The following is a 24,302-nucleotide window of genomic DNA, read 5'->3' on the forward strand; positions in this document are numbered from 1 at the left end:
GACGGGTAAGAACCATATGTTGAATTGGACAACCTACCAGGCACGGTCCTTAAGCCACATTGCTTGTTTAATTAATCAGAAGGGGGGAGATGCTGGGAGCCATTAGCCAAGTAGGTATGACAATTTCCTTGCCAGCGTACCCCATGTTGCAGTGACATTGAATGTAGGTGACCTTGCTCAAGGACCAAGGCGGATTAGGGTGTTCCTGGTTTAAGATAATCGTGTTTAGGGAGTTCCCAGTTTAGGTTCCAGGTTTAAGGTTTAAGATTATTCCTGCTGGGAATAGGGCGTATCCTGCTGCCTGAGTTCTCACGGGATTCAGACAGTATATTTTGGGAGACAGAAGCCCAGTGGAGGTGGATTTGGGCAGAGAACGTGGATTTGGGCAGAGAACGTGGATTTCCCCAGAACGTGATTGTAGACGGCTGGTGTGAGTTCGGGAATAAAGAGTTGCTGTTTGAATCTACAAGCTGTGTGGTGGCTCGTGATTGTGTGCCCAGCCAGACTGTGGCAAGGGGCGACAGGCAGGCCCCGTGGGCGTGGGGGCATGGGGACCGTCCTAGCGTTCACCTGACTCAGTTTCAGTTTGGTGCCCGGAGTTGACCCAGGGGCGCTGCCCGCGGAGGCACACTGCAGCCCTTTTTGTGTTTATTCTGAGACAGGGTCTTGCTGAGCTGCTGAGGCTGTTCTCCACCTTGCAGTCCTCCTGCCACAGCCTCCAGGTGACCTGGGATGAAGGCCTGTGCCACCACGCCCAGACCAACCATCCTTTTACCAGTCAAGTCTACTTTTGTTAAGTGGAAACTGTAACAAGTCCCAGCACTTACGGTATTTTTTTTTTTATTATTATTATTATTATTATTATTATTATTATTATTATTATTTTATAATTATTCAGAAAAAAATGGCCCATTCATTGGCCACCCAGTTTAGTAAAGACAGCTGGGGGTGTGCACTCTAAGTTGCTGGACCATAGAGTCATGGCCCATGGTCTCCCTGAAGGCTGAGCATCTACAGAAACCTGCAATTTATATGAGCTTGTGACTGTGGCCTTGGAGCCTCCTATTAACAGAAAAGGCCAAAGAAAAGCCTCTGGTTTCTTGTTTATGTCTCTTTTTGGGGGGTGGGGGTGCCAGGGATTGAACTTGGGGAAGCCTCTATCCCTGAGCCCCTCTCCAGTCCTATTTTGCAGTTTATTTACAGACAGGGTCTCTCTGAGTTGCTCAGGATCTCACTTTGGCTGAGGCTGGTTTTGAACTGACATCCTCCTGCCTCAGCTTCTCAAGTCCCTGCGATCACAGGTGTGGGCCACTGTGCCCAGCAGACTTTTCTCTCTCACCTCCACTGTCGGGCCATCCAGAGCAGTGCCTGGAAGGTGCTGGTGCCCAGGGTTGGTTGGACCAGTCTGTGAATCGTTTGGACCAGGGACTGCATTTTTTTCCCCACTGAAACACAGTAATAGTGACTATTTATTCCCTCTGTCTGCAGGCAGGTGATGTCATAGAAGAGTTAATTGAAAGCAAGAAGATGGCAGGAAGAACTGTGCTGTGGGTGGGACCTCTGGGAACTGGAAAGGTCCTTGTGTTCTCATTGATTTCTGCTGCCCAAGAGGACAATCCTCACGTAGAAGCCAAATGGAATATACATCTTAACTAGTCTTTGTTTAGCGACGTGGGTCACATGTGTGTTTAAGAAAGGAATCTGATCCCAAACTCATGATTCTAAAATGAAAATCATCCTGGCCAGAGGGGGAGGAAAGTCCTCTGAGGGGTCTGGTCGCTGGGATGGTCCTTGAGCTCTTTCAAGTCTTCTTTGCTTGGGAAATGCATCTCTTTTTCTTTTCTTTTCTTATTTTTTAACCAGTGAATGAACTTGGGGGCACTCAACCACTGAGCCACATCCATTTTTTGTATTTTATTTAGAGCCAGGGTCTCGCTAAAGTTGCTGAGGGCCTTGCTAAGTTGCTGAGGCTGGCCTCCAACTCGTGATCCTCCTGCCTCAGCCTCCTGAGCAGTAGGATTATAGGTTTTCACCACTGCGCCTAGCTGAAAATCCATTTCTGTTGGTCCAGGGCCTCCTAAAATTTTGTGACAGGCTGTGGCTGTGGCTCAGCGGTAGAGCACTCGCCTTGCACATGTGGGACCCTGGGTTCGATCCTCAGCACCACATAAAAATAAAGAAGTGAAATAAAGGTATTGTGTCCAACTACAACTAAAAAATAAATATTAAAAAATTAAAACAAAGATATTATGTCCATGCACAATTTAAAAAAATATTTAAAAATCTTCTGTGGCACATTATTGGAGGGGGAAAAATGAGTCAGACAGTATTTTTTCGAATGCGAACTTTGCCCACCACTATTTTGGCTAGGAGCATGATTGACAAATACCAGAAATGTGCTTTGGATTTTAAAGGGGCTTCTAGTGTTTTCCAGGCAGAGAAACAGGAAGTCTCCTGATGGCACAAAATGGCTCAGTTGAGTGCTGAGCTTAAAACTGCTGACTGATTTTATTTATTTATTTATTTATTTTGAGAGAGAGAGAGAGAGAGAGAGAGAGAGAGAGAGAGATGTATGTGGTGCTTTGGATTGAACCTGGGCCACACGCATGTCAGACAAGCGTACTACTGCTTGAGCCACATCCCCAGCCCCTGCTGACTGATTTGAAATGTTGGAATTGGGCAGAAAGTTTGATAATTCCCCTGGAATCAGGCTTTCCAGGGGACAAAAGAGGACACACAGGGCAGCTTGTTGGGATCTGCAAGGGGATTGACCAGATCCTCTGGCTTCCCAGAGCTCCTGGTCTGGGCATGGCTTGTTCTCTGGAAGGGCCTCTTGGCATAAGTGAGTAGGAGCCTGCACTCTTGTATGTAAAGAAGTGGGCTGTTACCAGGTGTGGTGGCTCCTGCCTGTCATCTCAGTGACTCTGGAGGCTGAGACAGGAGGATCACATGTTGGAGGCCAGCCTCAGCAGTTTCACCAGGCTCTAAGTGACTTAATGTGACCCTGTTCAAAAATAAACACCCTAAAGTTCTGGGCTGCATCTTGGTGGGTATTGATTGATCAGTTGGGAGGCCTGGGGCAGGCTCTTGACCTTTCAGAAGCAGAAACACAATCAACTGTGAAATAAAAGCTTGATTTTTAATTTTGAAGTTGTATATATGGAGTTGTCAGGGTGTGTTGTGTGGTGTCTGATGGTGGATGAAGAAGTCCTCTGTCTGGGGGAAGTTTTTTGAGACTGGAATGCCATACAGTGTGCACTTACAGCAACATTAACTTGTCCAAGTCATCTTCGATTTTTTTTTGTGGGGGGGGGTTACCAAGAATTGAACCCCAAGAATTGAACCCAGGAGCTCTCGACTCCTCAGCCCCATCTTCAGCTATTTTTACATTTTATGTAGAGACAGGGTCTCACTTAGTTGCTTAGGGCTTCACTTTTTCTGAGGCTGGCCTCCAACTCGTGATCCTCCTGCCTCAGCCTCTGGAGCCACTGGGATGATAGGCCTGTGCCATTGCACCAGCATGATAGTTGTTTCCTTCAGTGCTGTTTCTCTCAGTGTTATTTGGTACTTTTTGTCTTCCAGTGTTTCTCTTAAGAAGTCTGATTTTCAGGGTTGGAACCTTTCTTTCTGGATGTTTTGGAGGTACTTTTGGATAGGGCTCCCTCCCCTGATTTCCCTTTCTTGATGACCACAGGGCTTTCTGAGTCTCACTGTTTGGTGTCGTTGGTTTGGACACTCGCCAGCTCTGAACCCCTGAGCTGTGGGCTTTTCCTGTTCTCTGTGTGTTCTTTCTGGAAGTCCAGCCAAGTGAGATCAGCTGTGCAGCAATTTTCAACCTGGGCTGGTTTTGCCCCCCAGGAGATATTTGCCAGTATCTGGAGAGTCATCTCTTGTGGTTTTCAAAACGTGGTGGGGGGACTCCTGGCATCTAGTGTTAGAGGCCAGTGATGCTGCCAAGCAACCTGCAGTGCAAGGCTGTCCCCAAAAAACAGAAGAAAGACTGAGAAATCCTTTTTTTCTTTTTTTTTTTTTTGGCTACCAGGGATCAAACCCAGTGGCGCTTAACCCCTAAGCCCTGTCCCTAGCCCTTTTTGTATTTTATTTAGAGACATTGTCTTGCTGAGTTGCTCAGGGCCTTGCTAAGTTGCTGAGGCTGGCCTCCAATTAGCCTTCCTCCCGCCTCAACCTCCCAAGCTGCTGGGATGACAGGCACGCAACCCCCCCACACACAGCTAAGTTTCTTAATCCATGAAATACAAGTTAGTGGGCTGGGATTGTGGCTCAGCAGTAGAGCACTCACCTAGCATGGGCAGGACCCAGTTCGATCCTCAGAACCACATAAAGATAAAGGCATTGTGTTATGTCCATCTACAACTAAATCAGTTATATCAGTTCAGTCACCTATATCAGTTCAATATTTATTGCTAAGGGGAGGGGTGCTTAACTTTATAATGGCTTGATTTTTGAGCATTTTTTAAGATTTAATATCTTCCCCTAATTTAGGACTGGAACAAAATTAAACTTGTTTCAAAGAAAAAATAAATAAATATAAATAATGCAACCCTGTTCAAAAATAAACAACATAAAGGTCTGGGATGTGTCTTGGTGGGTAATGATAGATCAGCTGGGAGGCCTGATAATATTAAAATATTAAAAAAAAAATACAAGTTAGACTTTCAAGATGACAGGCTATGGAAAGATCAGTGAGATCTATAGAGCTCCATAGGAAAGGGTAGTTATATGTGGCTTTCTTAGGTGAGTTTTTTTAATAATATTATATTTTTTTAGTTGTAGTTGGACACAATACCATTGTTTTATTTATTTATTATTATGTGATGCTGAAGATGAAACCCTGGGCCCTGCACATGCTAGGCGAGTGCTACAACACTGAGCCCCAGCCCCAGCCCAGCCCCTTCCATGAGCTTTTTTTTTTTTTTAATTTTTTTAATACTTATTTATTAGTTTTCGGCAGACACAACATCTTTGTTTGTATGTGGTGCTGAGGATCGAACCTGGGCCGCACGCACGCCAGGCGAGCGCAATACGGCTTGAGCCACATCCCAGCCCCAATCCATGAGCTTTTAATGGGAGAAAGCTGGACAGACATGGAGCCATTCTTAACCAAGTATTGATCCTATGTGAATGGAAGGGTCATGGTCACCCCTTCAGTATTAGGTGGAGAGAGGCAGGGATGCTGTTCAGTGGGACGTGGTCACTGTTTTCACACTGGAAACTGAGAATGGGGAGTTGGGGGCTGTGAAAGAACAGGGAAGAGACATTCTGGGTAGAAGGTGGACATGAAAACCAGGCACAATGGCTCACACCTGTAAACCCAGCAACTCAGGAGGCTAAGGCAGGAGGATCTCAAGGTGGAGGCCAGCCTCAGCAGCTCAGTGAAACCCTGTCTCTAAATAGAAATGCTGGGCCTGGGGCTCAGTGGTGGAGCAGCTGCCTGGCACATACAAGGCTCTGAGTTCCATTCCCAGAACCAGCAAAATAAAACATGTGGGCAGAGCCGCCTGTGGCCTCCCCTAGGCCTCATGGTGTTGGAATCGCATCCCTCCGTGTTCTGTTTTAAACATTTTCCTTTGCTATTAGAACACTTGCTTTGGGCTTGCCAACTCAGATGCCTAAGCATTCGGGCAGCGAGGTAAGCAAAGTGACTGGCTCAAGCCCAAGGATGTGGTGCCCTTTCACTAAAAGAGGGCCATGAGGTCCAGACCTGGTTTCTCAAAAGAAGCCAAATACCTGGATTTCTACACGAAAGTTCCTAGGGATCAAAAAATGGCAAGAGCCAGGCATGGTGGCACATGCCTTTAATCCCAGTTGTTGGCTCAGGAGGCTGAGGAAGAGGATAGCAAGTTTGAGGCCAGCCTCAGCAAAAGAAAGGCCCTCAGCAACTCAGGGAGACCCTGTCTCTAAATAAAATACCCAATAAGGCTGGGGATGGGGCTCAGGGGTTGAGTGCCCCTGGTTTCCATCCCCCCACAAAAAAGGCACATCTAAGACTACGTGGTCCCAACCAAACCATCCTGTGGGCAGGTCGTTGGCTCCTTGTAATCTAAACAGTATTTTAATTCACCAGGTGAGGCCATGCAGCATCAGCACTGCTGTGTGCCCAAGACCACACTGGAAAACAGGAGAATACCAGAACTAGAACCAGCCTCTGCCCCACGGGCTAGTGGATTTTGCCCCACAGTGTTCACTGATCATCCCCCAGGTCAGCTGCTCAGAGGTGTTCCCAAAAGGGTATTAAAAAGAAAATCTAAGAGGAGCCTTCCCTGGGCCATCTTTGAGGACATAGCTCCAGTTGGCCTTGTCCCAGCAGCTTGGGAGGCTGAGGCAGGAGGATCAAAAGTTGGACGCCAGCCTCAGCAACTTAGTGAGGGCCTCAGCAACTCAGGAGGCACTGCATGACCTGCACACCTGGTGTCTGACCTCATTCTCATTTCAGAGATGAGAAAGGATGAAATGGCACTCAGAGGCCATGGCATTTCCCAGTCCTGGGCCCACTTGAGAGCATTTGCTTTCCATAATTTGGTATTTGACGAGACGTCTGTTCCATCTGGTTCTCTTTAGCATCTGCCAACCTAAGTCAGGTTACTGAGCATCAATTTATAGTTGACCACAGGGCACGGTCAGGGGGAGCTTGTGCAGACCAACCCACCATTTTCAGATTTGGCCTCACATATCATCCACTATTTTCTGGACTTTTAACATAAAATGAAGGTCATGTAATAAATCATTCCTGATTTGTTAGTGTTATTTTTTTTGGACCCAGGGATTGAACTCAGGGGTGCTTAACCCCTGAGCCCCATCCCCAACCCTTATATATTTTATTTAGAGAGAAGGTCTCACTGAGTTGCTCAGGGCCTTGCTAAGTGGCTGAGGCTGACCTCCACCTTGCCATCCTTCTGCCTCAGCCTCCTGAGTCTCAGGGATCACAAGTGTGCGACACCATGTTCAGCCTCTTGAATAAATTTTTATAGATGTCTTTGAATTATGTTTTCAAGACTGTGAAATGAAAACCTTTCTTTTCTTGCCTCTGTAGACAGCCCTGGCCCTTGCAATTGCTCAGGAGCTGGGGAGTAAATTGCCTTTCTGCCCCATGGTGGGGAGCAAAGTTTACTCCATGGAGATCAAGAACACAGAGGTGCTGATGGAGTGCTTTCACAGGGCTATCAGTGAGTGTCCCGTTGGAGTGACAGATGGCTGTTACTTCTCCGGTGCTTTGAATCCTTTCATCTTAAAAATGCTTCTGTGATGTGTTGATTGGACTGCTCATGTTCTTTTGATGCTGTTGACAAGACAGGAAAGAGCAGCCAGCCATCCCAGCAGCTTGGGAGGCTGAGGTAGGAAGATCACAAGTTGGAGGCTAGCCTCAGCAACTTAGTGAGGCCCTGAGAAACTCAGCAAGACTCTGTCTCTAAATAAAATATAAAAAGAGCTGGGGACAGGGCTCAGTGGTCAAGGGCCCCTGGGTTCCATCCCTGGTACCCAAATAAATAATAAATAAATAAAAAGACTAAGAAGTCTTGGGGAGCTTTTGATTTAATGCAGAAGGAAAGAAAATGCAGTGGGAAGGTACAGCATTTGGAAGTGGGGAGATGTCATGGGACCCTGTTTCACCCCCCACAGCCATCTGATTTCCTGGTGACTGACACTCTGTCTTCCTGCGGTGCCTCTCTGGGGGACTGGCTCTGCCTCTTGATATTCCCCAGCAGGTCCCTGTAAGCACTCAACTATGGGCTCTCTCTCTCTCTCTCTCTCATGGCTGCTGAGCCAGCCCCAGCCCCTGTGTGTCACTAAGGTAAACTGAAGAGTTCTAATTCTGAAATGTGTCCAGAAGCTAAGCTTTGTGTCACATTGAATTTAGGCTTTTTATTTTTATTTTTTGGTACAAGGGATTGAACCCAGGGGCACTTCACCCCTGAGCCCCATCCCCAGCCTTTTTTGTATTTTATTTAGAAACAGGGTCTCCCCGAATTGCCGAGGCTGGCCTCCAACTTTCAATCCTCCTGCCTCAGCCTCCTGAGCTGCTGGGATTATATGTGTGTACAATCACAACTAGGTTTTACATTTAAAATTTTTCTCTCTATTGTTTTTTCTTCATTTCTTTTCCCTTTTCATTTCCTATTTTTCAGGGTCTCACTTTGTTTCCCAGGCAGTCCTGGAACTCCTGGGTTCAAACCATCCTCTTGCCTCAGTATGCTGAGTAACTATAGCTACAGATGTGTGCTATGGTGCCTGGCTTACTTTTCCTTATTTAAACATGTGCCAGTGATTTTATTTATCTCATTAATTAAACATATGAACCATATTCCAACAGCTCAGGAGGCTGAGGCAGGACGATAGCAAGTTGGAGGCCAGCCTCAGCAATTTAGCCAGACCCTGAGCAACTCAGTGAGACCTTGTCTCTAAATAAAATATAAAAGGGGCTGGGGATGGGGCTCAGGGGTTGAGGGCCCCTGAATTCCATTCCTAGTACCAAAAAGAACAAAAAAAAATGTGACCAGTAAGATATCACAACCTTTCAAATACCTGAATATTAATATTTTTAAGAACTTAAATTGGGCTGGGGATGTGGCTCAAGGGCTGGGGATGTGGCTCAAGCGGTAGCGCGCTCGCCTGGCATGCGTGCGGCCTGGGTTCGATCCTCAGCACCACATACAAAAAGATGATGTGTCCTCCGATAACTGAAAAATAAATATTAAAAAAATTCTCTCTCTCTCACTCTTTAAAAAAATGTTACTATCTTGAAAGAAATTCCTTTAAGTAATTTTAGTTAAATGGGAAATTACAAGGACCAGTGGTCTTTGATTAAAAAAATGCTGTTACAAACTGACTCACCAGAAAGCCCTTTCTAAAATGATTTACAGTGCCTGAGATTCCACAACTCAGGCCTCAACTGTGGTTCAGGATTGGGGTGCTGCCACCTAAGCACGGAGAAGTCCCTAGCCATTAGGAGACTAAACCTGAAGGCAAGGGCTGTGGTTACCACTTACCCTGAAAACTGGGCTTTCTGAGGGTTTTGACACNTTTTTTTTTTTTTTTTTTTTTTTTTTTGTACCAGGGATTGAACCCAGGGGCCCTCGACCCATGAGCCCCATCCCCAGCACTATTCTGCATTTTATTTAGAGACAGAGTCTCCCTGAGTTGCTCAGGGCCTCAGTGTTGTGGAGGCTGGCCTCTAACCCAAGATCCTCCAGCCTCAGCCTCCGGAGCTGCTGGGACTCAAGGTGTGCGTAGCTGCTCTGCGCTTTGTTTGGGAAGTTTGTCGTGGGGTTCAGGAGCTGGGAATTTGGTTCATCAAACATAGAATGTGGCTTCTCTTTTGGGTGTTTTCCAAAAACCCCATTTATAGGCTCTCAGGTGGATCACAGGCAGAGGAGAGCTTGCCCTTAGCTTCCAGTTTTGAGTGTCCTTGTCCTGGTTGGGTTTCTGGAGAAGAGAAGGCAAGGGATGGTGTGATAAGATAATGTACCCCTTGAACAGTGGGAATTGGCCTGAGTGTCTGATCCTGTGGCCATGTGTCTCTGCCTTTGGGATATTTCCATATCAGCTCACAGGGAGCCCGATGGCCACTTGCCAGCAGAAGTCCTCTGTGGCCTCCTCATTTGTCAGGAGAGCAACCACCTCATCTCTTTTTTTTTTTTTTTTTTTGAGGAGGAGCACCAGAGATTGAACCGGGGGCACCTAACCATGGAGCAATCTCCCAGCCTGTTTTGAATTTATTTGGAGACAGGGTTTCACTGAGTTGATCAGGGCCTCACTGGGTTGCTGAGGCTGGCCTCCAGTGTGCTGTCCTTCTGCCTCAGCCTCCCGAGCTGAGATGACAGGCGTGGGCCACTGCTCCCTGTAGTGTAGCTCTCTGCCCATGATGGTGTCTCTGGGTTGTACTGTAAGGTGACTTGTCAGTTCTTGTGCTGTGGCAGTTTGAGGTAAGAAGGTTGTTGGTGGGAAGGAGATGGATGTGAAGAGAAGGATGGTCCTTCTTCTCACCGTGTCCCCATCAGCCGTCCCTCTCAGGGCTGTGGATAAAGGAGGCCAAGGAGGTCTACTAGGGGCAGGTGACTGAGCTGACGCCATGTGAGACCGAGAACCCCATGGGCGGCTACAACAAGACCATCAGCCATGTGATCATAGGGCTCAAGACAACCAAGGGCACCAAGCAGCTCAAGGGGAGTCTGTCCTGAGCCCTGTCCTCAGCACTGTGGTACCAGGCAAGTGGTGTGACCTCTGTATCCCTCTTTCCTTGGCCTCTGCACTATTGATTCCATATGGGACGCTCAGGACAACACCATGTATTATAAAGGGACACCTCGTAGAGGGCTTTGACATAGGTCTCTTCATGAGGTAGCTCTTCCTTTTCTCATTGCTCCTGGGAGTTGTGTAGTTAAGTCAAGAAATTGCTTCTGCCATCTCATCCCCCACATAATGACCATTGGCCAGCCAGGCACAGTGGAGCACACTTGTCATTGCAGCCACTGAGGAGGCTGAGGCAGGAGGATCACAAGGTGGAGGCCAGCCTCATCAACTTAGTCAAGGCCCTGTGCAGCTCAGGGAGAGCCTGTCTCTAAATAAAATTAAAAATGAGGCTGGGGACGGGGCTCAGGTGTAAGTCACCCCTAGGTTCAATTCCCAATACTGCCCCCTCACCTCGCCAAAAAGTCAAAGTGGTCATAATTTTGTTTTCTTCTTTCTTTCTTTTTCATATGTTTTTACTCATCCACTGATGTTATGATTGACTCACACTAGCTCTGTACCTGTCCCCTGCTGCATAGCCAGGTCCCCTGCTTCAGGCTTGGGGAGGTATTTTACCTGTGGCTCCTCACAGCTGTGTGCCCGTGTCCACAGATGCCATGAATCTTATTTCCCCTGTTTTCCAGATCAAGGCCTCAGGCTCAAAAAGAGGCTCCACAGTCGTCCTGCATCCAGTGCTGGCTGAGGGGCAGGATGACTTCTAGTCCTCTGGTGCTGGGTGACCCCTGCGAGTCCTCTGAGCTCTCTGGGCCTCAGTTTCTCATCTCTGGACCACACTCCATCCACCATAGAATATCTCCATCTTTCCCTCTTTTATAATTTGATAGTTCTTTGATTCTCTGAGGTGGTTTCTGGGCCACTGCTTTATGAAGACCATGAAAATGTCACTTCTTTCAAGGGTCATTTTTCTGTTTCTTCATGGGGCCTTCATCTCAGGAGCTTGGCTCCGCAAACCTCTCTCTCTCTCTCTCTTTAATCCCTCACCACATCCTGTCCACCCTGGATTCATGAGGTTCTGAGAAGTTGGCCCCTTCTCAGGAATGACACCTTGAGCCAGTTCATCTGGAAAATCAACCGTATAAAAGTGCCTGAGGTGAAAAGAGAAAAATTGTCCTCTTCCACGTAGGAGAGAGGACACAGGAACACAGTGGAAATTTGAGCCATCCATCAGTCAGCTTCATCCAGCTTCTCAAAGAAAATAGCCTAATGAAGAAGAGGAAAATTGTCTTCCAAAAAAAAGATGGTGCACCTTGGATACCAGCAGCTCGGGAGGCTGAGGCAGGAGGATCACGAGTTCAAAGCCAGCCTCAGCCAAAGTGAGGCCCTAAGCAACTCAGTGAGACCCTGGCTCTAAATAAAATGTCAAACAGGACTGGGGATGGGGCTTGGTGGTCCAGGGCCCCTGAGTCAAATCCCTGGTACCCCTAGCTCCCCCCAAACCCAAGTCCATCTGGGCATTTTCCCACATGGATGAGATATTGGGACAGAAGGACCTCAGGTGTGTTGTGTGGAGTTGTGAATTGTCTGAGTTTGAAGGAGGCTTATGAATCTTGGCCTGGGGACTCCCCAGCCCTGTTTCTCTTGGCACAGTGCTCAAAGGAGGCCAGAGAGGCTGGGCCCTGGTGACCTCCTGGCATCTCTGTTGGGGTGCAGTTGTGAACATGATCCACCCATTTTAACTGTGTGTGGCTCACAGGATTTTTATGCATGACATAGTTTATACCCCCCATCTTAATTCTAGAACTTTGTCATGACCTTCAAAGGGACCACTTCCCATTGAATGGCCACCTGCTTTCCCTCCCCTTAGCCTTTGGCCACCACATACTGACTTTGTTCCTGGATTGGCATTTTGGAGGCCACTTCCTGCCGAGGGATCCCTGCAGTGGTGTTAGTCTGTGTCGTGTTCCCCGCCGCCCCCCTTTGACTCTGGACTCTGTCTGGGACAGAGCTCAGATGTATTTCCACAGGATGGCCATCTGTTGCAGCTGCCCTGGAAGCTGAGCCTCAGGACCTGTCTGCCAGCCGGGTCCTGCAGAGGCTGCAGTCCTTGCCCAGTGCACACCCTTGGGGAAGAGCAAGGCCCCATAGAGCACCATCACCCGAGATGTGTGTGGACAGCCCCAGGGGCCAGAGGGTGCTAGGATTTGCTTTCTTCTGCTCCTGGGGTTCGAACCCAGGGCCCTGGCAATAGTGAACCAGCACTCTGCCACTGAGCTTTGCCCCAGCCCCAGGGCCTAGCTATGTGGTCTAGACTAGCCTCCACCTTGGTGATCCTCTTTCCTTAGCCTCCTGACCCAGACAGTTTTGGGGGATGCCAACTTATGTTTCCCCTTCTGAGCTGCACTCCTCTGTGTGTGCTGGGTGCTGTCGCATAGAGGAGGAGACCAAGGCCCAGAGAGCTGGAATCACAGGCCACGTCAAATGCAGCCTTAGGTGTCTAAGCAGGAAGCCCAACCCAAGAACTGGAGCTGTAGTGGTGATTCTGGGGGATGCCATGGGGTGTGGCCATGGACACATGTCCCCTCTGTGGGCAGCCAGGTTCCTGTGAGAATGCTCCTGCCACTATGCAACCCTGAAGGCAAGGCAAGGAGAAGTGGTGACCTTCTCTTGTCCCCTGCAAGCAGACATGGTCACACTTAGGTTCACCTCCTGGTGTGCTAACCCCCCAGTCCAGGCTCTTGCACCCTGCCACATACCCACCCAATCCTAGGGTCACTGGCTACCTCAGGTGTCTCTCTCTCTCTCTCTCTCTCTCTCTCTCTCTCGTGTTTAGTCCTGTGAACTGAACCCTGAGTGCTTAAGCAGGGAGCCAGAAACCTGCCCTTTTTATTTTGCTTTGTATTGTTTTGAGAGAGAGTCTCCTCTTGATACGTTGCTGAGGCTGGCCTCCAACTTGGCAATCCTCCTGCCTCAGCCTCCTGAGTCCCTGGGAAGACAGGTGTGTAGCCTTTGGCCACCACATACTGAGTCCCTGGGAAGACAGGTGTGTAGCCTTTGGCCACACATACCACAGGCACGCTGTGCCTGACCCCTCAGGTCTCTTACGAAAAGGTGCCTTCCCTCGGGGACAAAAGTAACTGGAAAGTGCATCCTGGATATCTGAGTCCCCCTTTGTGTGGTTTTCTTTGGTTTTAGCTGGACCCCAGAATTTTTGAAAGTCTGCAGAAGAAGTGAGCTGAGGCCAGGGAGGTCATCTACATGAAGGCCAATAGCGGGGCTGTGAAAGTATGCTCCCTGGGGACAGCACCACGTCTGAGGGTCTGCCAGTGGGGAACGTGGGTGACCAGGGCATCACTTTCCTCAGTGGGGGTGGGTTGGGGAAGGTCAGCAGCTGTCCCTGGACCTAAGTCAACTTGGCTTTTCTCTCTTCCTCTCCTTGTGACTTCAGCAGAGTGTGCAAAATCCAAACCCTGTACGGGGGCAGGGACCCAGACAGCCTTTGTCTCTTCCTGCTGCACCAGGTGGCATCTTCCATTTTTCTTTATCTCCCTGGTGTCCCTCCCTGAGTCCTGAGCCTTGGGACTGCACCACGTGGCTCCTGCTCTATCTGATGCTGTGTTCCATGGTGGCTGCACCTCCCTGGTTCATGGATGAGCCTAAGGCCTCGTGTCATCCATAAATCACTACCTACAGGAGCCGGGCCCCTGGCTCCAGTGAGTCCCCTGGATGATCCTTTATCAGGAGTGAAAAGAAAGGGGAGAGAATCTTCCAGAAAGTCTCAGGTGTTGCACGGGCCAGTCTGGGAGCCCAGCGTGGCACCAGGCAGCAGGGCGCAGGTGGAGGGCACTGTTGGGGGCCCTCGGTGGGCAGCAAGGACCTTTCTGTCACTGAGCACTGTGTGGTCCCAATGCCCCGTGGTCTGCTGGCAGAGGCAGGGCAGGTGCGACTCCTAGGCCACGGATTTCACTCTGGAGCCCAAGGAGGACATGCCCTGCCCAACGGCAACATTCACAAGAAGAAGGAGGTCATCTAGGATGGGACGTTGCATGACCTGGATGTGGCCCATGCCAGGCACCAGGGACAGGCCCTCCTGGCCCAGCGCATGCCCAAGGCCCTAGGAACCAGTGGTCAGGGCTGTGCTGTCCTCCTGGAGGCCCTCTGGGAGGCTCAGCAGTTTGCACAACATGAGCTTCGGCCCCTTTGTCCCAATGTCCAGATGCCGTCACAGCTGATCTCTGGGCATTGTCTACACCTGGCTGCCTGCCAGCCTGCTGGGGCCTGCTCTCCACCCTGGTCTGGGGGTTCCTGGCGGGAGCCTTCACAGGGCTTCAGACAGCCTCACAGAGGCTCCGGCCTCTGTAGACCCTGAGCACCGAGTCCTCCAGCTCCCAGCTGGCGCTGCTCTGGGCCCCGCTGGACAGAGAGTCAGGTTTGCTCTTCATCCTGAAGGGGGCCTACTCCTCCCAACCAGGAATGGGCTTTCTGCTGGGAATCTGGTTTTGCTTTTTGTCCCTTGGAGCTTTGCCCAGGAGAGGCCAGAGACTCTTAGGATTGCAATTTCTTCCTACCTGGATGGAGTTTTTTTTTTTTTTTTTTTTTTTAAACTGAAGCTTAAACCCCAGGGGTGCTTACCCATGGAGTCCCATCCACAGCCCTTTCTATACTTTATTTAGAGACAGGGTCTTGCTGAGTTGCTCAGGACCTCACTAAGTTTCTGAGGCTGGCCTCCAACTTAAGGTCCTCCTGTCTCAGCCTCTCAAATTGCCAGGATTTTTAAAGACACGTGCCACCATGCACGACTCTGCTAGATTTGTGCAGGTCAGGGGAAACCTCGAGGGGATCCCTCTGAGTTCAGGAGCCCCTCATCCTTCCCAGGGGTGCTGTGCTGGGCCTGTCCACCTCAGGCTTCCAAGTAGAGTGACATCAGGGATCCACAGGAGGCAGGAGGATGGGCTTTGGTAGCTGCCTAGAAAGTCTTCTCTCCTACAGGGGTGACAAGACATCCTGTCCATGATGAGCCAGTTGATGAAGCCAAAGAAGACAGAGTTGAGGCTCTGCCTCTGATATGCTCCCGGCTCTGAGCAACCGCCACTGTGCCGCTCTGTGTCTTTAATCCCTTTAGAAGCCGTGGCCACGCTGTGTGCTCTGGTCCTGCTGAGGTCAGCATCTGCTTCCTTTGAGGTCCCAGAAAGGTGCCGAATTTTACCCCAAGCAGTGGGTCTCCCTTATTCCTTTGTGGACTTATTTATTTTTTTATGCCAGTGATTGAACTTGGGGGGCCTTGACCACTGAGCCCCGGCCCAGCACTTTTATTTTTTATTTAGAGACAGGGCATGGCTGAGTTGCTTAGGCCCTTGCTAGGTTGCTGAGGCTGCCCTCCAACTTGTGATCCTCCTGCCTCAGCCTCCCTGGCTGCTGGGATGACAGGCATGTGCCACTGCACCTGGCTCTTCCCCAATTTTATGTCCTTCTCGGGCCCATTACCACTTTACACCCTGAAAATGTAAGTTCAACATGAATCCACTGTTGCCTTGAGGCTTCACAGCAGCCTAAGCTCCTCTATGAGTGGCCAAGAGCAGATCTGTCTCTGAACTTGGTTTTGACAGCCCCGCATCACAGCTCTGGGCAAGGACAGGCCTCAGATCCCAGTTCTTTGGGAACAGCTCCAATCTGATGACAGGGGGCACTGGTTTGGAAGGTGAGGGCTGGGACCTGAGGTGGGTCTGCCATTCTGCAGAGGCTGATGGCTTTGAGGCCGAGGCTGGTCCTGCTCTGACCCTCCTTGCTCAGGTTTCCTGGGGAGAAGATTCTAACTGCACTTGATGGAAAGTTCATTAACCTGAGCATTGTAACTCAGGGCCCCCAAAAGGGATCCTTGACTGAGTGCAGCAGAGGAGAATTCGTATATGAAAACACATCTCCCTGGGGCTCCCAAGTGGGGTGTCTTGGCATCAGGCTTCGGGCTACATGGGGCAGCTTTGGACACTGCACCCCACACAGCTTCATGGAAGGCTTTTTGTGGCATTTGGGGGTGATGATGCCTGTTTTCTTTTTTTTAGATGAGGGTAAAGGGATTCAACTCAGGGTCTCTTGACCCATGAGCCCCATCCTCAGCCCTATTTTGTATTTTATTCAGAGACAGGGTCTCAACTGAGTTGCTCAGGGCCTTACAAAGTTGCTAAGGCTGGCCTCCAACTTGCCATCCTCCTGCCTCAGCCTCCAGAGCCCTTGGGAAGCCACTGTGCCCGGCTTGAGGAATTTCTAGACTAGGGTGAAGATGTGAGGACCAGAACTTATGTCACACTGGTGGCCTCCCTGATGGGGCTGTTATGCTCCCACTCATGGAAGCTCTGTCCTTTGCTGGCTCTACAACAACCAGCCAGAGCCTGGAGGGGGCCCAGCTGGCAGAGTCCTGCTGCCTGTGGACCTGAGGGGGACTCCTTCTGGGCCCAGCTGGACTTCTGGCCCAACTGTCCACTGCAGGTCCTTGGTGCAGCTGGTGACTTCAGCCAACTTGCTGGCCAAGATCAACAGGAAGGACAGCATTGAGCAAGAGCCCATAGAGGAGAGCAGCAAGCTGTTAATGACACCAAATCCTCGGCCAAGATTCTGGCTGACCAGCAGGACAAGTCCATGAAGGGACCCGGCCAGTACTCCATGGAGACTGTGTCCCCACGAAGGCAGCGTACACGTCCTGGGCCTGGCCTCCCCTCTCCCTTGAGCTCTGCAGTGTGGTTAGTTCTGTCTAAAGAGCTTTTTTTTTGTTTTAAATCATAAATTTTGGGATTGCTTTGGTGGAATCCTCCCTCCCCTGAGGTGTTTTTAAATAAAATCTTAAATGTTATTTGGACGACACCACCCCTACCCCCTCTATCTCCCTCCCTCCCTCCCTCTCTCTCCCTCTTTAATTTTTTTTTTTTAGGAGCAAGGAATAATTGGGATTAAACCCAAGGACATTTTTATAAAGAGACAGGGTCTCACTGAGTTGCTCAGGGCCTTGCTGAGTTGCAGAGGCTGGCCTCCAAACCGAGATCCTCCTGCCTTAGCCTCCCAAGCCACTGGGATGACAGGGTGTGTGCCACCATACCCAGCTGGCCATATCTTAATTATCTACTCTTGTTATATATATTTCTTCACATGGCTTGGGATCAAGGCTAAAGGTGTGGGTTCTGGGCACTGTCCCCAGGAAGGGTGCCTCCATGTCCCCCACTATGCACTGTTGGGATTTCTCTCAGGTCAAGCCCTGGGACAAGCTCATTTGTCACAGGGGATAGTGGGGGCCAGGGTGAATCCTGAGCTTTACCTCCATCTCTGCCCACAATCTCCTCATCCACTCCATCCCATGTCCCCACACCCTGGCTGCTGAAGTCCTGCCCATGTGGGGGATGCCTCTGTGTGCTCATGCACACTGTGCTTGGCCTATTGGTAAGGAACCTTCTGGAATGGCCAGCTGTCAGGGGCTGCCCCCTCCCACTCACTCAGTGGCCCTCTAACTCTGAGATGGTCAGTGATGGGGATAAGCTGAAGGGACCAGGAGCCAACAGAAGGCTCTCAATGGCCCAGCTGGACCAGCCTGAGCAACCAGAGAGAGTCATTCTGGGTGTCACCCAGTGAGCAGTGACGTGAGTCACACTGATATCAGAGGAACTTAGTCAATACAGGGGGCTGGGCTCGGCCACCTGTGGGTTCCAAGTCAATGAGGTAAATGTGCAGTCCAGGACAACAGGAGGACAGGATAAGAGGGACCATGTGGGTCTGAAGCGTCCCCTCGAACCAGCCAGGAGGTGGTGGTCAATGCCAACTGGATGCGTCCACAGCAAGTGCCTTGGCAGATACATGGGTACGGTGGACTCCCCACACCCAGGGTCCCGGTCAGGCCATGAGCTCAGCTGAGGGACACGAGCAGAGCACCTGACCAGTCCTCCCCCAAACTGTTGAGGTCACCAAGAACAAGGGCCATCGAAGAAAAGGTCACAGCCCAGAGAAGCCTTTAGAGATGGGACATCAAGGTCCATGGCTGGGATTTTAGGACAGAAAAAGGAGCATCAGGTAAAACGGAAGGCGGTGGGTGCAGGTGGTGACTGGGTGCCAAATTCAAAAGATGATGGGTGACACACAGGAAGGCACTGCCACCATCACACTGCTCTGCAAATCTGAAACTGTTCTAAAATTCTAAGTTTCCCCCTTGTGGCACTGGGCATTGAACCCAGGGCCTCACATGGTGGTCAAAAGTTCCAAGAAGGCATGTGCAGTGGGGTGTCCTGTCATCCCAGCAGCTCTGGAGGCTGAGGCAGGAGGATCGCAATTGGAGGCCAGCCTCAACAATTTAGGTAGGTCCTAAGCAACTCAAGGAGACCTCGTCTCTAAATATAATATAAAATAGGGCTGGGGATGGGGCCCAGGGTTGAGTGACCCTGGGTTCCATCCCTGATACCACCCCAAAAAGATGGAAGCTGAGTGGCAGTGAGAGCCCAGAGCGCCCTGGGCTGCACCCCCTCCCTTGGTGCATGGAACTGGTCTCACTTGAGTCCTGGGTATTTGAAGGTCCCTGCACATCTTCAGATCTGACCTCTAAGGGCAGGTTTTGGCCTGACCCCTCCTCTGACCCAGGCTCCAACCTTTCCCAGGAACAGACGAAAGGCCGCAGTGACAGAAGGCCCCAGCTGTGGGTTGGGACAGAGGTGCCCTGGTGGTCAGAGGGGTGTGTAGTCTTCTGTTCCTGCTCCTCAGGTGGCCAACTGGCTCTGGGCAGAGATGGCCCTGGGTAGGCAGGTTGGGTGGCCTGGATCTCCTCTGACTCCCCAGCCACAGGGCCTGATGGTCACATTCATCTCCCAGAGGCAGTTTTTCCAATGACCCCTCGCCCATGGGGAGAAGTCTCTCCTTCCATTATGAAAGGGACACTCCAGGCAGAGCAGGATATTTGTCACATCTTATTGCGCTGACACGCCATCTAGCGGCCATGACAGCACTCCCATTTTTTGTGCTATTTCAGCTCCAGCCTGAAAAATGTGGTGAAGGGGGGGGGGGGGGGTGAATGGTCCCCTGAAGTGTTTGAATTGGTCACAGCTGGGCTCAGGCTCTGGGGTGCCTCCCAGTGCAGGATTGGGTGGCCCATCAATCCCAGCTTCCTGCCGGATCCCAGGGGCCCCTGTGGGAGTGAAAACCCAGGACAGGAAGGGCTTTTTTTTAGCACCACGAACTGAACCCTGGGTCCCTTACCCACTGACCCCGTCCCCAACCCTTTATATATTTTATTTAGAGCCAGGGTCTCTCTGAGTTGCTCAGGACCTCTCTAAGTTGCTGAGGCTGGCCTCCACATTTCAATCCTCCCCCCTCAGCCTCCCAAAATGCTGGGATGACAGGTATTTGCAACCAAGCCAGGCTCCTTTCTGTTTTTGAGCCTCAGTTTCCCCATCTGTAAGATGGGCCTCCGTCTACTATCGCTGGAGGTGTGTGACCATATCCCGTGGACCTGGGAGGTGATGTGTGATCAGCCACCCAAGCAGCCCGGATGGAGAGGTTCCCCCAATCTGGGTCCCTCCAGGAAGAGGACTTGGCAGTCTGTCAACAAGGAGACCCCCCCCACCCGGCCGGTTCCAACATCCCCTCCCAGACACTGGGCTTAGAAGAAAAATCTCCATTTGGGGGATAAGAACCCAAGGTCTGCAGAGGGCCTCAGAGCCCATAGGATCAGACCAGGTGAAATTACTGGCTCCACCCAGTGTACCCACTGGGAGAAAGACCCAGGGCTGCTGTCCTAGGGCTGCACTGAGGGGAGGGAGCAGTGGCCTCCCTTGGTCCCAGGCCTCAGGAAAGCAGAGCCAGGGACAGAGGGCAGTGGCTACCCCTCTCCCTGCTTACCCATTTGTCAGCACTGTGCCTTCTCCCCTCCCCAGGGCGATTCACCAAACTGCCACCTCCCACTTGGAAGACAGCGGGCCTGCAGCCTGGTGCAGGAGGCCTTTGTTGCCCTCATCACGGCGATAGGCGGTAATCAACAGGCGGCGCGGTAAGATGGGCCAATTGGCACCCACCGATTGTCCTCTCCATCACCTGCTGTCACCGCCACCATCATGCCACCAGCGCACAGGTCTGCGCTGTCAACCTCATGTGATTAATGGGGACACCAGCAGCCCTGGGGAGGGACGTCGCAGGACACCATGCGGAACACAGGGGATGCAGGGCAGATGTGGCTCTGGGGACGCTCAAGGGGACCCCTAGGGCTAGGCTCCTACATCAGACTCACCCAAGGACCAGAGGGACTTCAGCAGGGGTTGGGGCGGGAGCGCAGTGACAACCAAGCAGGCTTCCAGATCCCACCCCTGCCTGCAACAGACTCAGCCTCTAGGGCCACCATTATTGTCCCTTGCGGACCCCTTTCCGACTTTCCCAGACATTGGAGAACCCCAGAACTGAGCCGGGCGCCTGTCATCCCAGGCTGGAGGCTGAGGCTGGAGGATGGCAAATTTGAGGCCAGCCTCTGAACTTAGCAAGACCCTGTCTTAAAAGTCAAAGGGCTGGGTCGTGGAGCAGTGGCCAGCGCCCCTGGGTTCAGTTTTGTCCCAATCCCAGGGGCGAATCCCAAACCCATGACACACGCTCTAGGCAGCCTTGGGGCAGCTCTGGCCGCAGGCCACCTGCACTCTTCACCCTAAGCGGGAACTTGTCGCACTCAGGACTCGGTGGCGGTAGCAACAAGCTGCCAGGGTCCCGGGGCTTTCGTGCACCCCACCCGACTCCAATGCATTCTTCTAGGTGACCGGGGAGACCCCTGAAGTGACCTGTCCCCTGGGCAGCGTCCCTGCAAACCAGAGGCTCCGCGGTGGCCCCAAGCCCAGCGGGACCGGCAGGGGCCCACGGAGGTCTGGGGCGTCCCGCAGCGGCAGCGCAGGCCACCGGGCGGGGGAACAGACGCGCCCTCCCTAGAGGAGTCCAGCTGCCAGCAGGGATGAGGTTTGGACCTTTGCTGGGTCGTCTTGGCCTCACGAAACCCGCAGCGGAGATGCGCTGTCGCCTCCTCGCGGTTCCTGGGGGCTCTGCCTTCGCCTCAAAGCCGGAGGCTGCAGCGTCCTGCTTGCAGATACACTTGCACAGCGGGGTCCTGGCTCCGCCCACGCCCCGCCCACGCCTCTCCCCAGAGGCGTAGCCACGCTCACCCGGCCCCCCTCCTGCACCGCCCACGCTCCGCCCACACCCTGTCCCTGGAGCGTAGCCACGCCCCCATTCAAACACTGCTCACTCCCCCGCCCCTGGGTCGCGGCCACTTCCCCCCGCCACTCCTGCGCTGCCCACTCTTCGCCCCTGAGACGTGGCCACGCTCGCTCAGCTCCTTTGCCGCCTGCTTCCCATCAGAAGAGGTGGGGAGGCGCCCATCGGGGAGCCATCTGGGAAGGCGATGCCCCGTAGGCGTTCGATGGGGCGGGGGATGGCTTAGAATGTCCGAAGGAGCCTGATGTGGTGGGGTGTGTCTGTCATCCCAGTGCCTCAGGAGGCTGAAGCAGGAGGCTTGCCAGGTGGAGGCCAGCCTCAGCAACTCAGCAAGGCCCTGTCTCTAAAGGGCTGGGACGGTCGGTAGGTAGGCACCCCTGGGTTCAGTCCCTGGGACCACAACCCAGGAAGGAATAGAAGGGGTTCTCAGTGGAAGTAGCCCCTCGGTGCCCACCCTTGGCCTCTGGTCCCTGACCACAAGCTCCCCAGACCTCCTCTCTGGAGACCCCCAAACCAGATCAAGTTGTCTGTCTGACATTGACTTTGAGACTTATCAAGTGCAAGGCTGAATGGCACTATGAGGGTGATGGGCCTGGATGTGGACCTGGAAAGGACGTTCATTCTTGGGCCAGGGGTGGAGTTCTGGGATTGTTGTCTTTGCCAAAAGGTAGGTAGACACTCTGTCCCCGAGGACAGGATACAAACAGATTTAAAATCAATCCTGTTGTTTCAGAGTTAGTCAAGATGAGGTCACACTGCTGCAGGGAGTGCCCCTATGCAGGGTGACCATGTCTTTATGAGGGGCTGACTGGGTGAAGAGGACACACAGGGGCCCTGTGATGACAGAGGAGAAAGCTGGAGCCAGGCAGCTGAGAGGCAAAAGGCTTTGAGCTTCCCGGGGATCACTGAAGCTGGGAGGGCACAGGAAGACACCTGGAGGTGACCTAAATCATGGCCTGGGCACCGGCTCAGTATTTTGGCCTTCGGGCCACAGAGGATAGGTCTTTAAGCCACCCAGGGTGTCCAACATCACTCTAGCATGCGGAGCAGAGGCTTCCAGTGTGGCCATTTGCAGATGCCCAGGCTGGCCAAATCGGAAGGTGTGGCCATCCAGGGGCTAGACCCTGAAGTGCACCTTTACGAAAATCACCTGTGTGAACATTGGAGCTGCTAAAGTTCTGAAATGATTACCTGAGGCCGTCATAAAATCCACTCTCAGGGGATTGGGGCTGTAGCTCTGTGGCAGAGTACTTGGCTAGGATGTGTGAGGCACTGGGTTCCATCCTCAGCACCACATAGAAATAAATAAAATAAATGTATGCTGTCCATCTAAAACTATATTTTTTTAAAAATTAAAACAAAACAAACAAAAAACTGCCCTCAGCTAGACCTGATGATTGGTGCCCAGTTGTGACTGGGAATCTTGGGAAAGCCTGGTTAAAGAGGTGGGGAGGTGCGAGGTCATACTGAGGCCTACGGGAACTGAACACTGTGTCTTTGTCCTTTGTCTTCTCTGCCCATACATTTGGCATGCAAGACTTCAGCCTGGGCAAGTGTTTAATTCAGCAGATTCAGGGCAATCTGCAGCAATGTTCTTGGGGTCCCTTTGCCTGCACACATATGCTGCATGGGTTGGCCTTTGAGGAATCCCCTAGCACCTGCCACAGGGGCTGTGGCACTTCCAGGTTTGCAGATCCCTGTGAGAAATGCAGGTGGAAATCAAGGAAGAACATGGTTTGGGTTTTGCTTTGAGGTTTCAAATCTTAATTTTTAATTAGTGCATTAGAGTTGAACACAACAGTGGACTTGGTTTTGAAATAATCCCACAAGCAAGGAAGATCGTTCTCTCCACTGCAGTCCACCTTGCCTCCCCCTTCCTCCCTCCTCTTGCCCTGCCCCCTCCTCTACTTCTCTTCTGTTATTTATAGTTTATTTGTAGTGGGTTTTCAACCTTTAATAGGAAGCTGCATATGTTCGTATTTAGAAATTGCTTTCTTCATCACGTTTCCAGATCTGTGATTCTAAATATTGACCTTTTCAAAAGCAAAGGATGTTTAAACAATTCAGATTAAAAATAAATAAATAAAAGAGTTCCACCCTCTCGTTCTGTGTGCTCTCTGCTTTCTCCTCTGTGGTAGAGAGATGAGGTCCTACAAGCCTTCAGGGCTTCCTCTGTGAACCTGAGGGGCTCGAGCTTTGAGCTGAGCTAATTTGCTTCTAATTTTGGGGGTTGTCTCTGCACCTGCAACTACTGTACATTTCCCAGGAGAAGCAAGATCTGGCAGTGGACCTGATGTGGGTTTTCTCTGTGTCAAAACCCTCAGAAAGCCCAGTTTTCAGGGTAAGTGGTAACCACAGCCCTTGCCTTCAGGTTTAGTCTCCTAATGGCTAGGGACTTCTCCGTGCTTAGGTGGCAGCACCCCAATCCTGAACCACAGTTGAGGCCTGAGTTGTGGAATCTCAGGCACTGTAAATCATTTTAGAAAGGGCTTTCTGGTGAGTCAGTTTGTAACAGCATTTTTTTAATCAAAGACCACTGGTCCTTGTAATTTCCCATTTAACTAAAATTACTTAAAGGAATTTCTTTCAAGATAGTAACATTTTTTTAAAGAGTGAGAGAGAGAGAATTTTTTTAATATTTATTTTTTAGTTCTCAGCGGACACAACATCTTTGTTTGTATGTGGTGCTGAGGATCGAACCCGGGCCGCCCGCATGCCAGGCGAGCGTGCTACCACTTGAGCCACATCCCCAGCCCATGATAGTAATATTTTTAAAGGTGATTATGTAATGAGAGTGCTGTGGGAGAGACAGATAAGCCTAATAGCCAACTTTATTTCATGAGTGATCTCACCTGGAGCGCAGGCAGCCATTCTTTTTTTTTTTTTTT

General features: G+C 51.2%; 1 pseudogene; it reads left to right on the forward strand.

The window, feature by feature from the left end:
* The first annotated feature begins 1,503 nt into the window (after window positions 1-1,503).
* Window positions 1,504-24,302, forward strand: part of LOC107160798 — a 121,109-nt pseudogene continuing 98,310 nt past the window's right edge.

The sequence above is a fragment of the Marmota marmota genome, unplaced genomic scaffold (assembly GCF_001458135.2).
Source record: "Marmota marmota marmota unplaced genomic scaffold, marMar, whole genome shotgun sequence".
NCBI classification, from domain to species: Eukaryota; Metazoa; Chordata; class Mammalia; order Rodentia; family Sciuridae; genus Marmota; species Marmota marmota.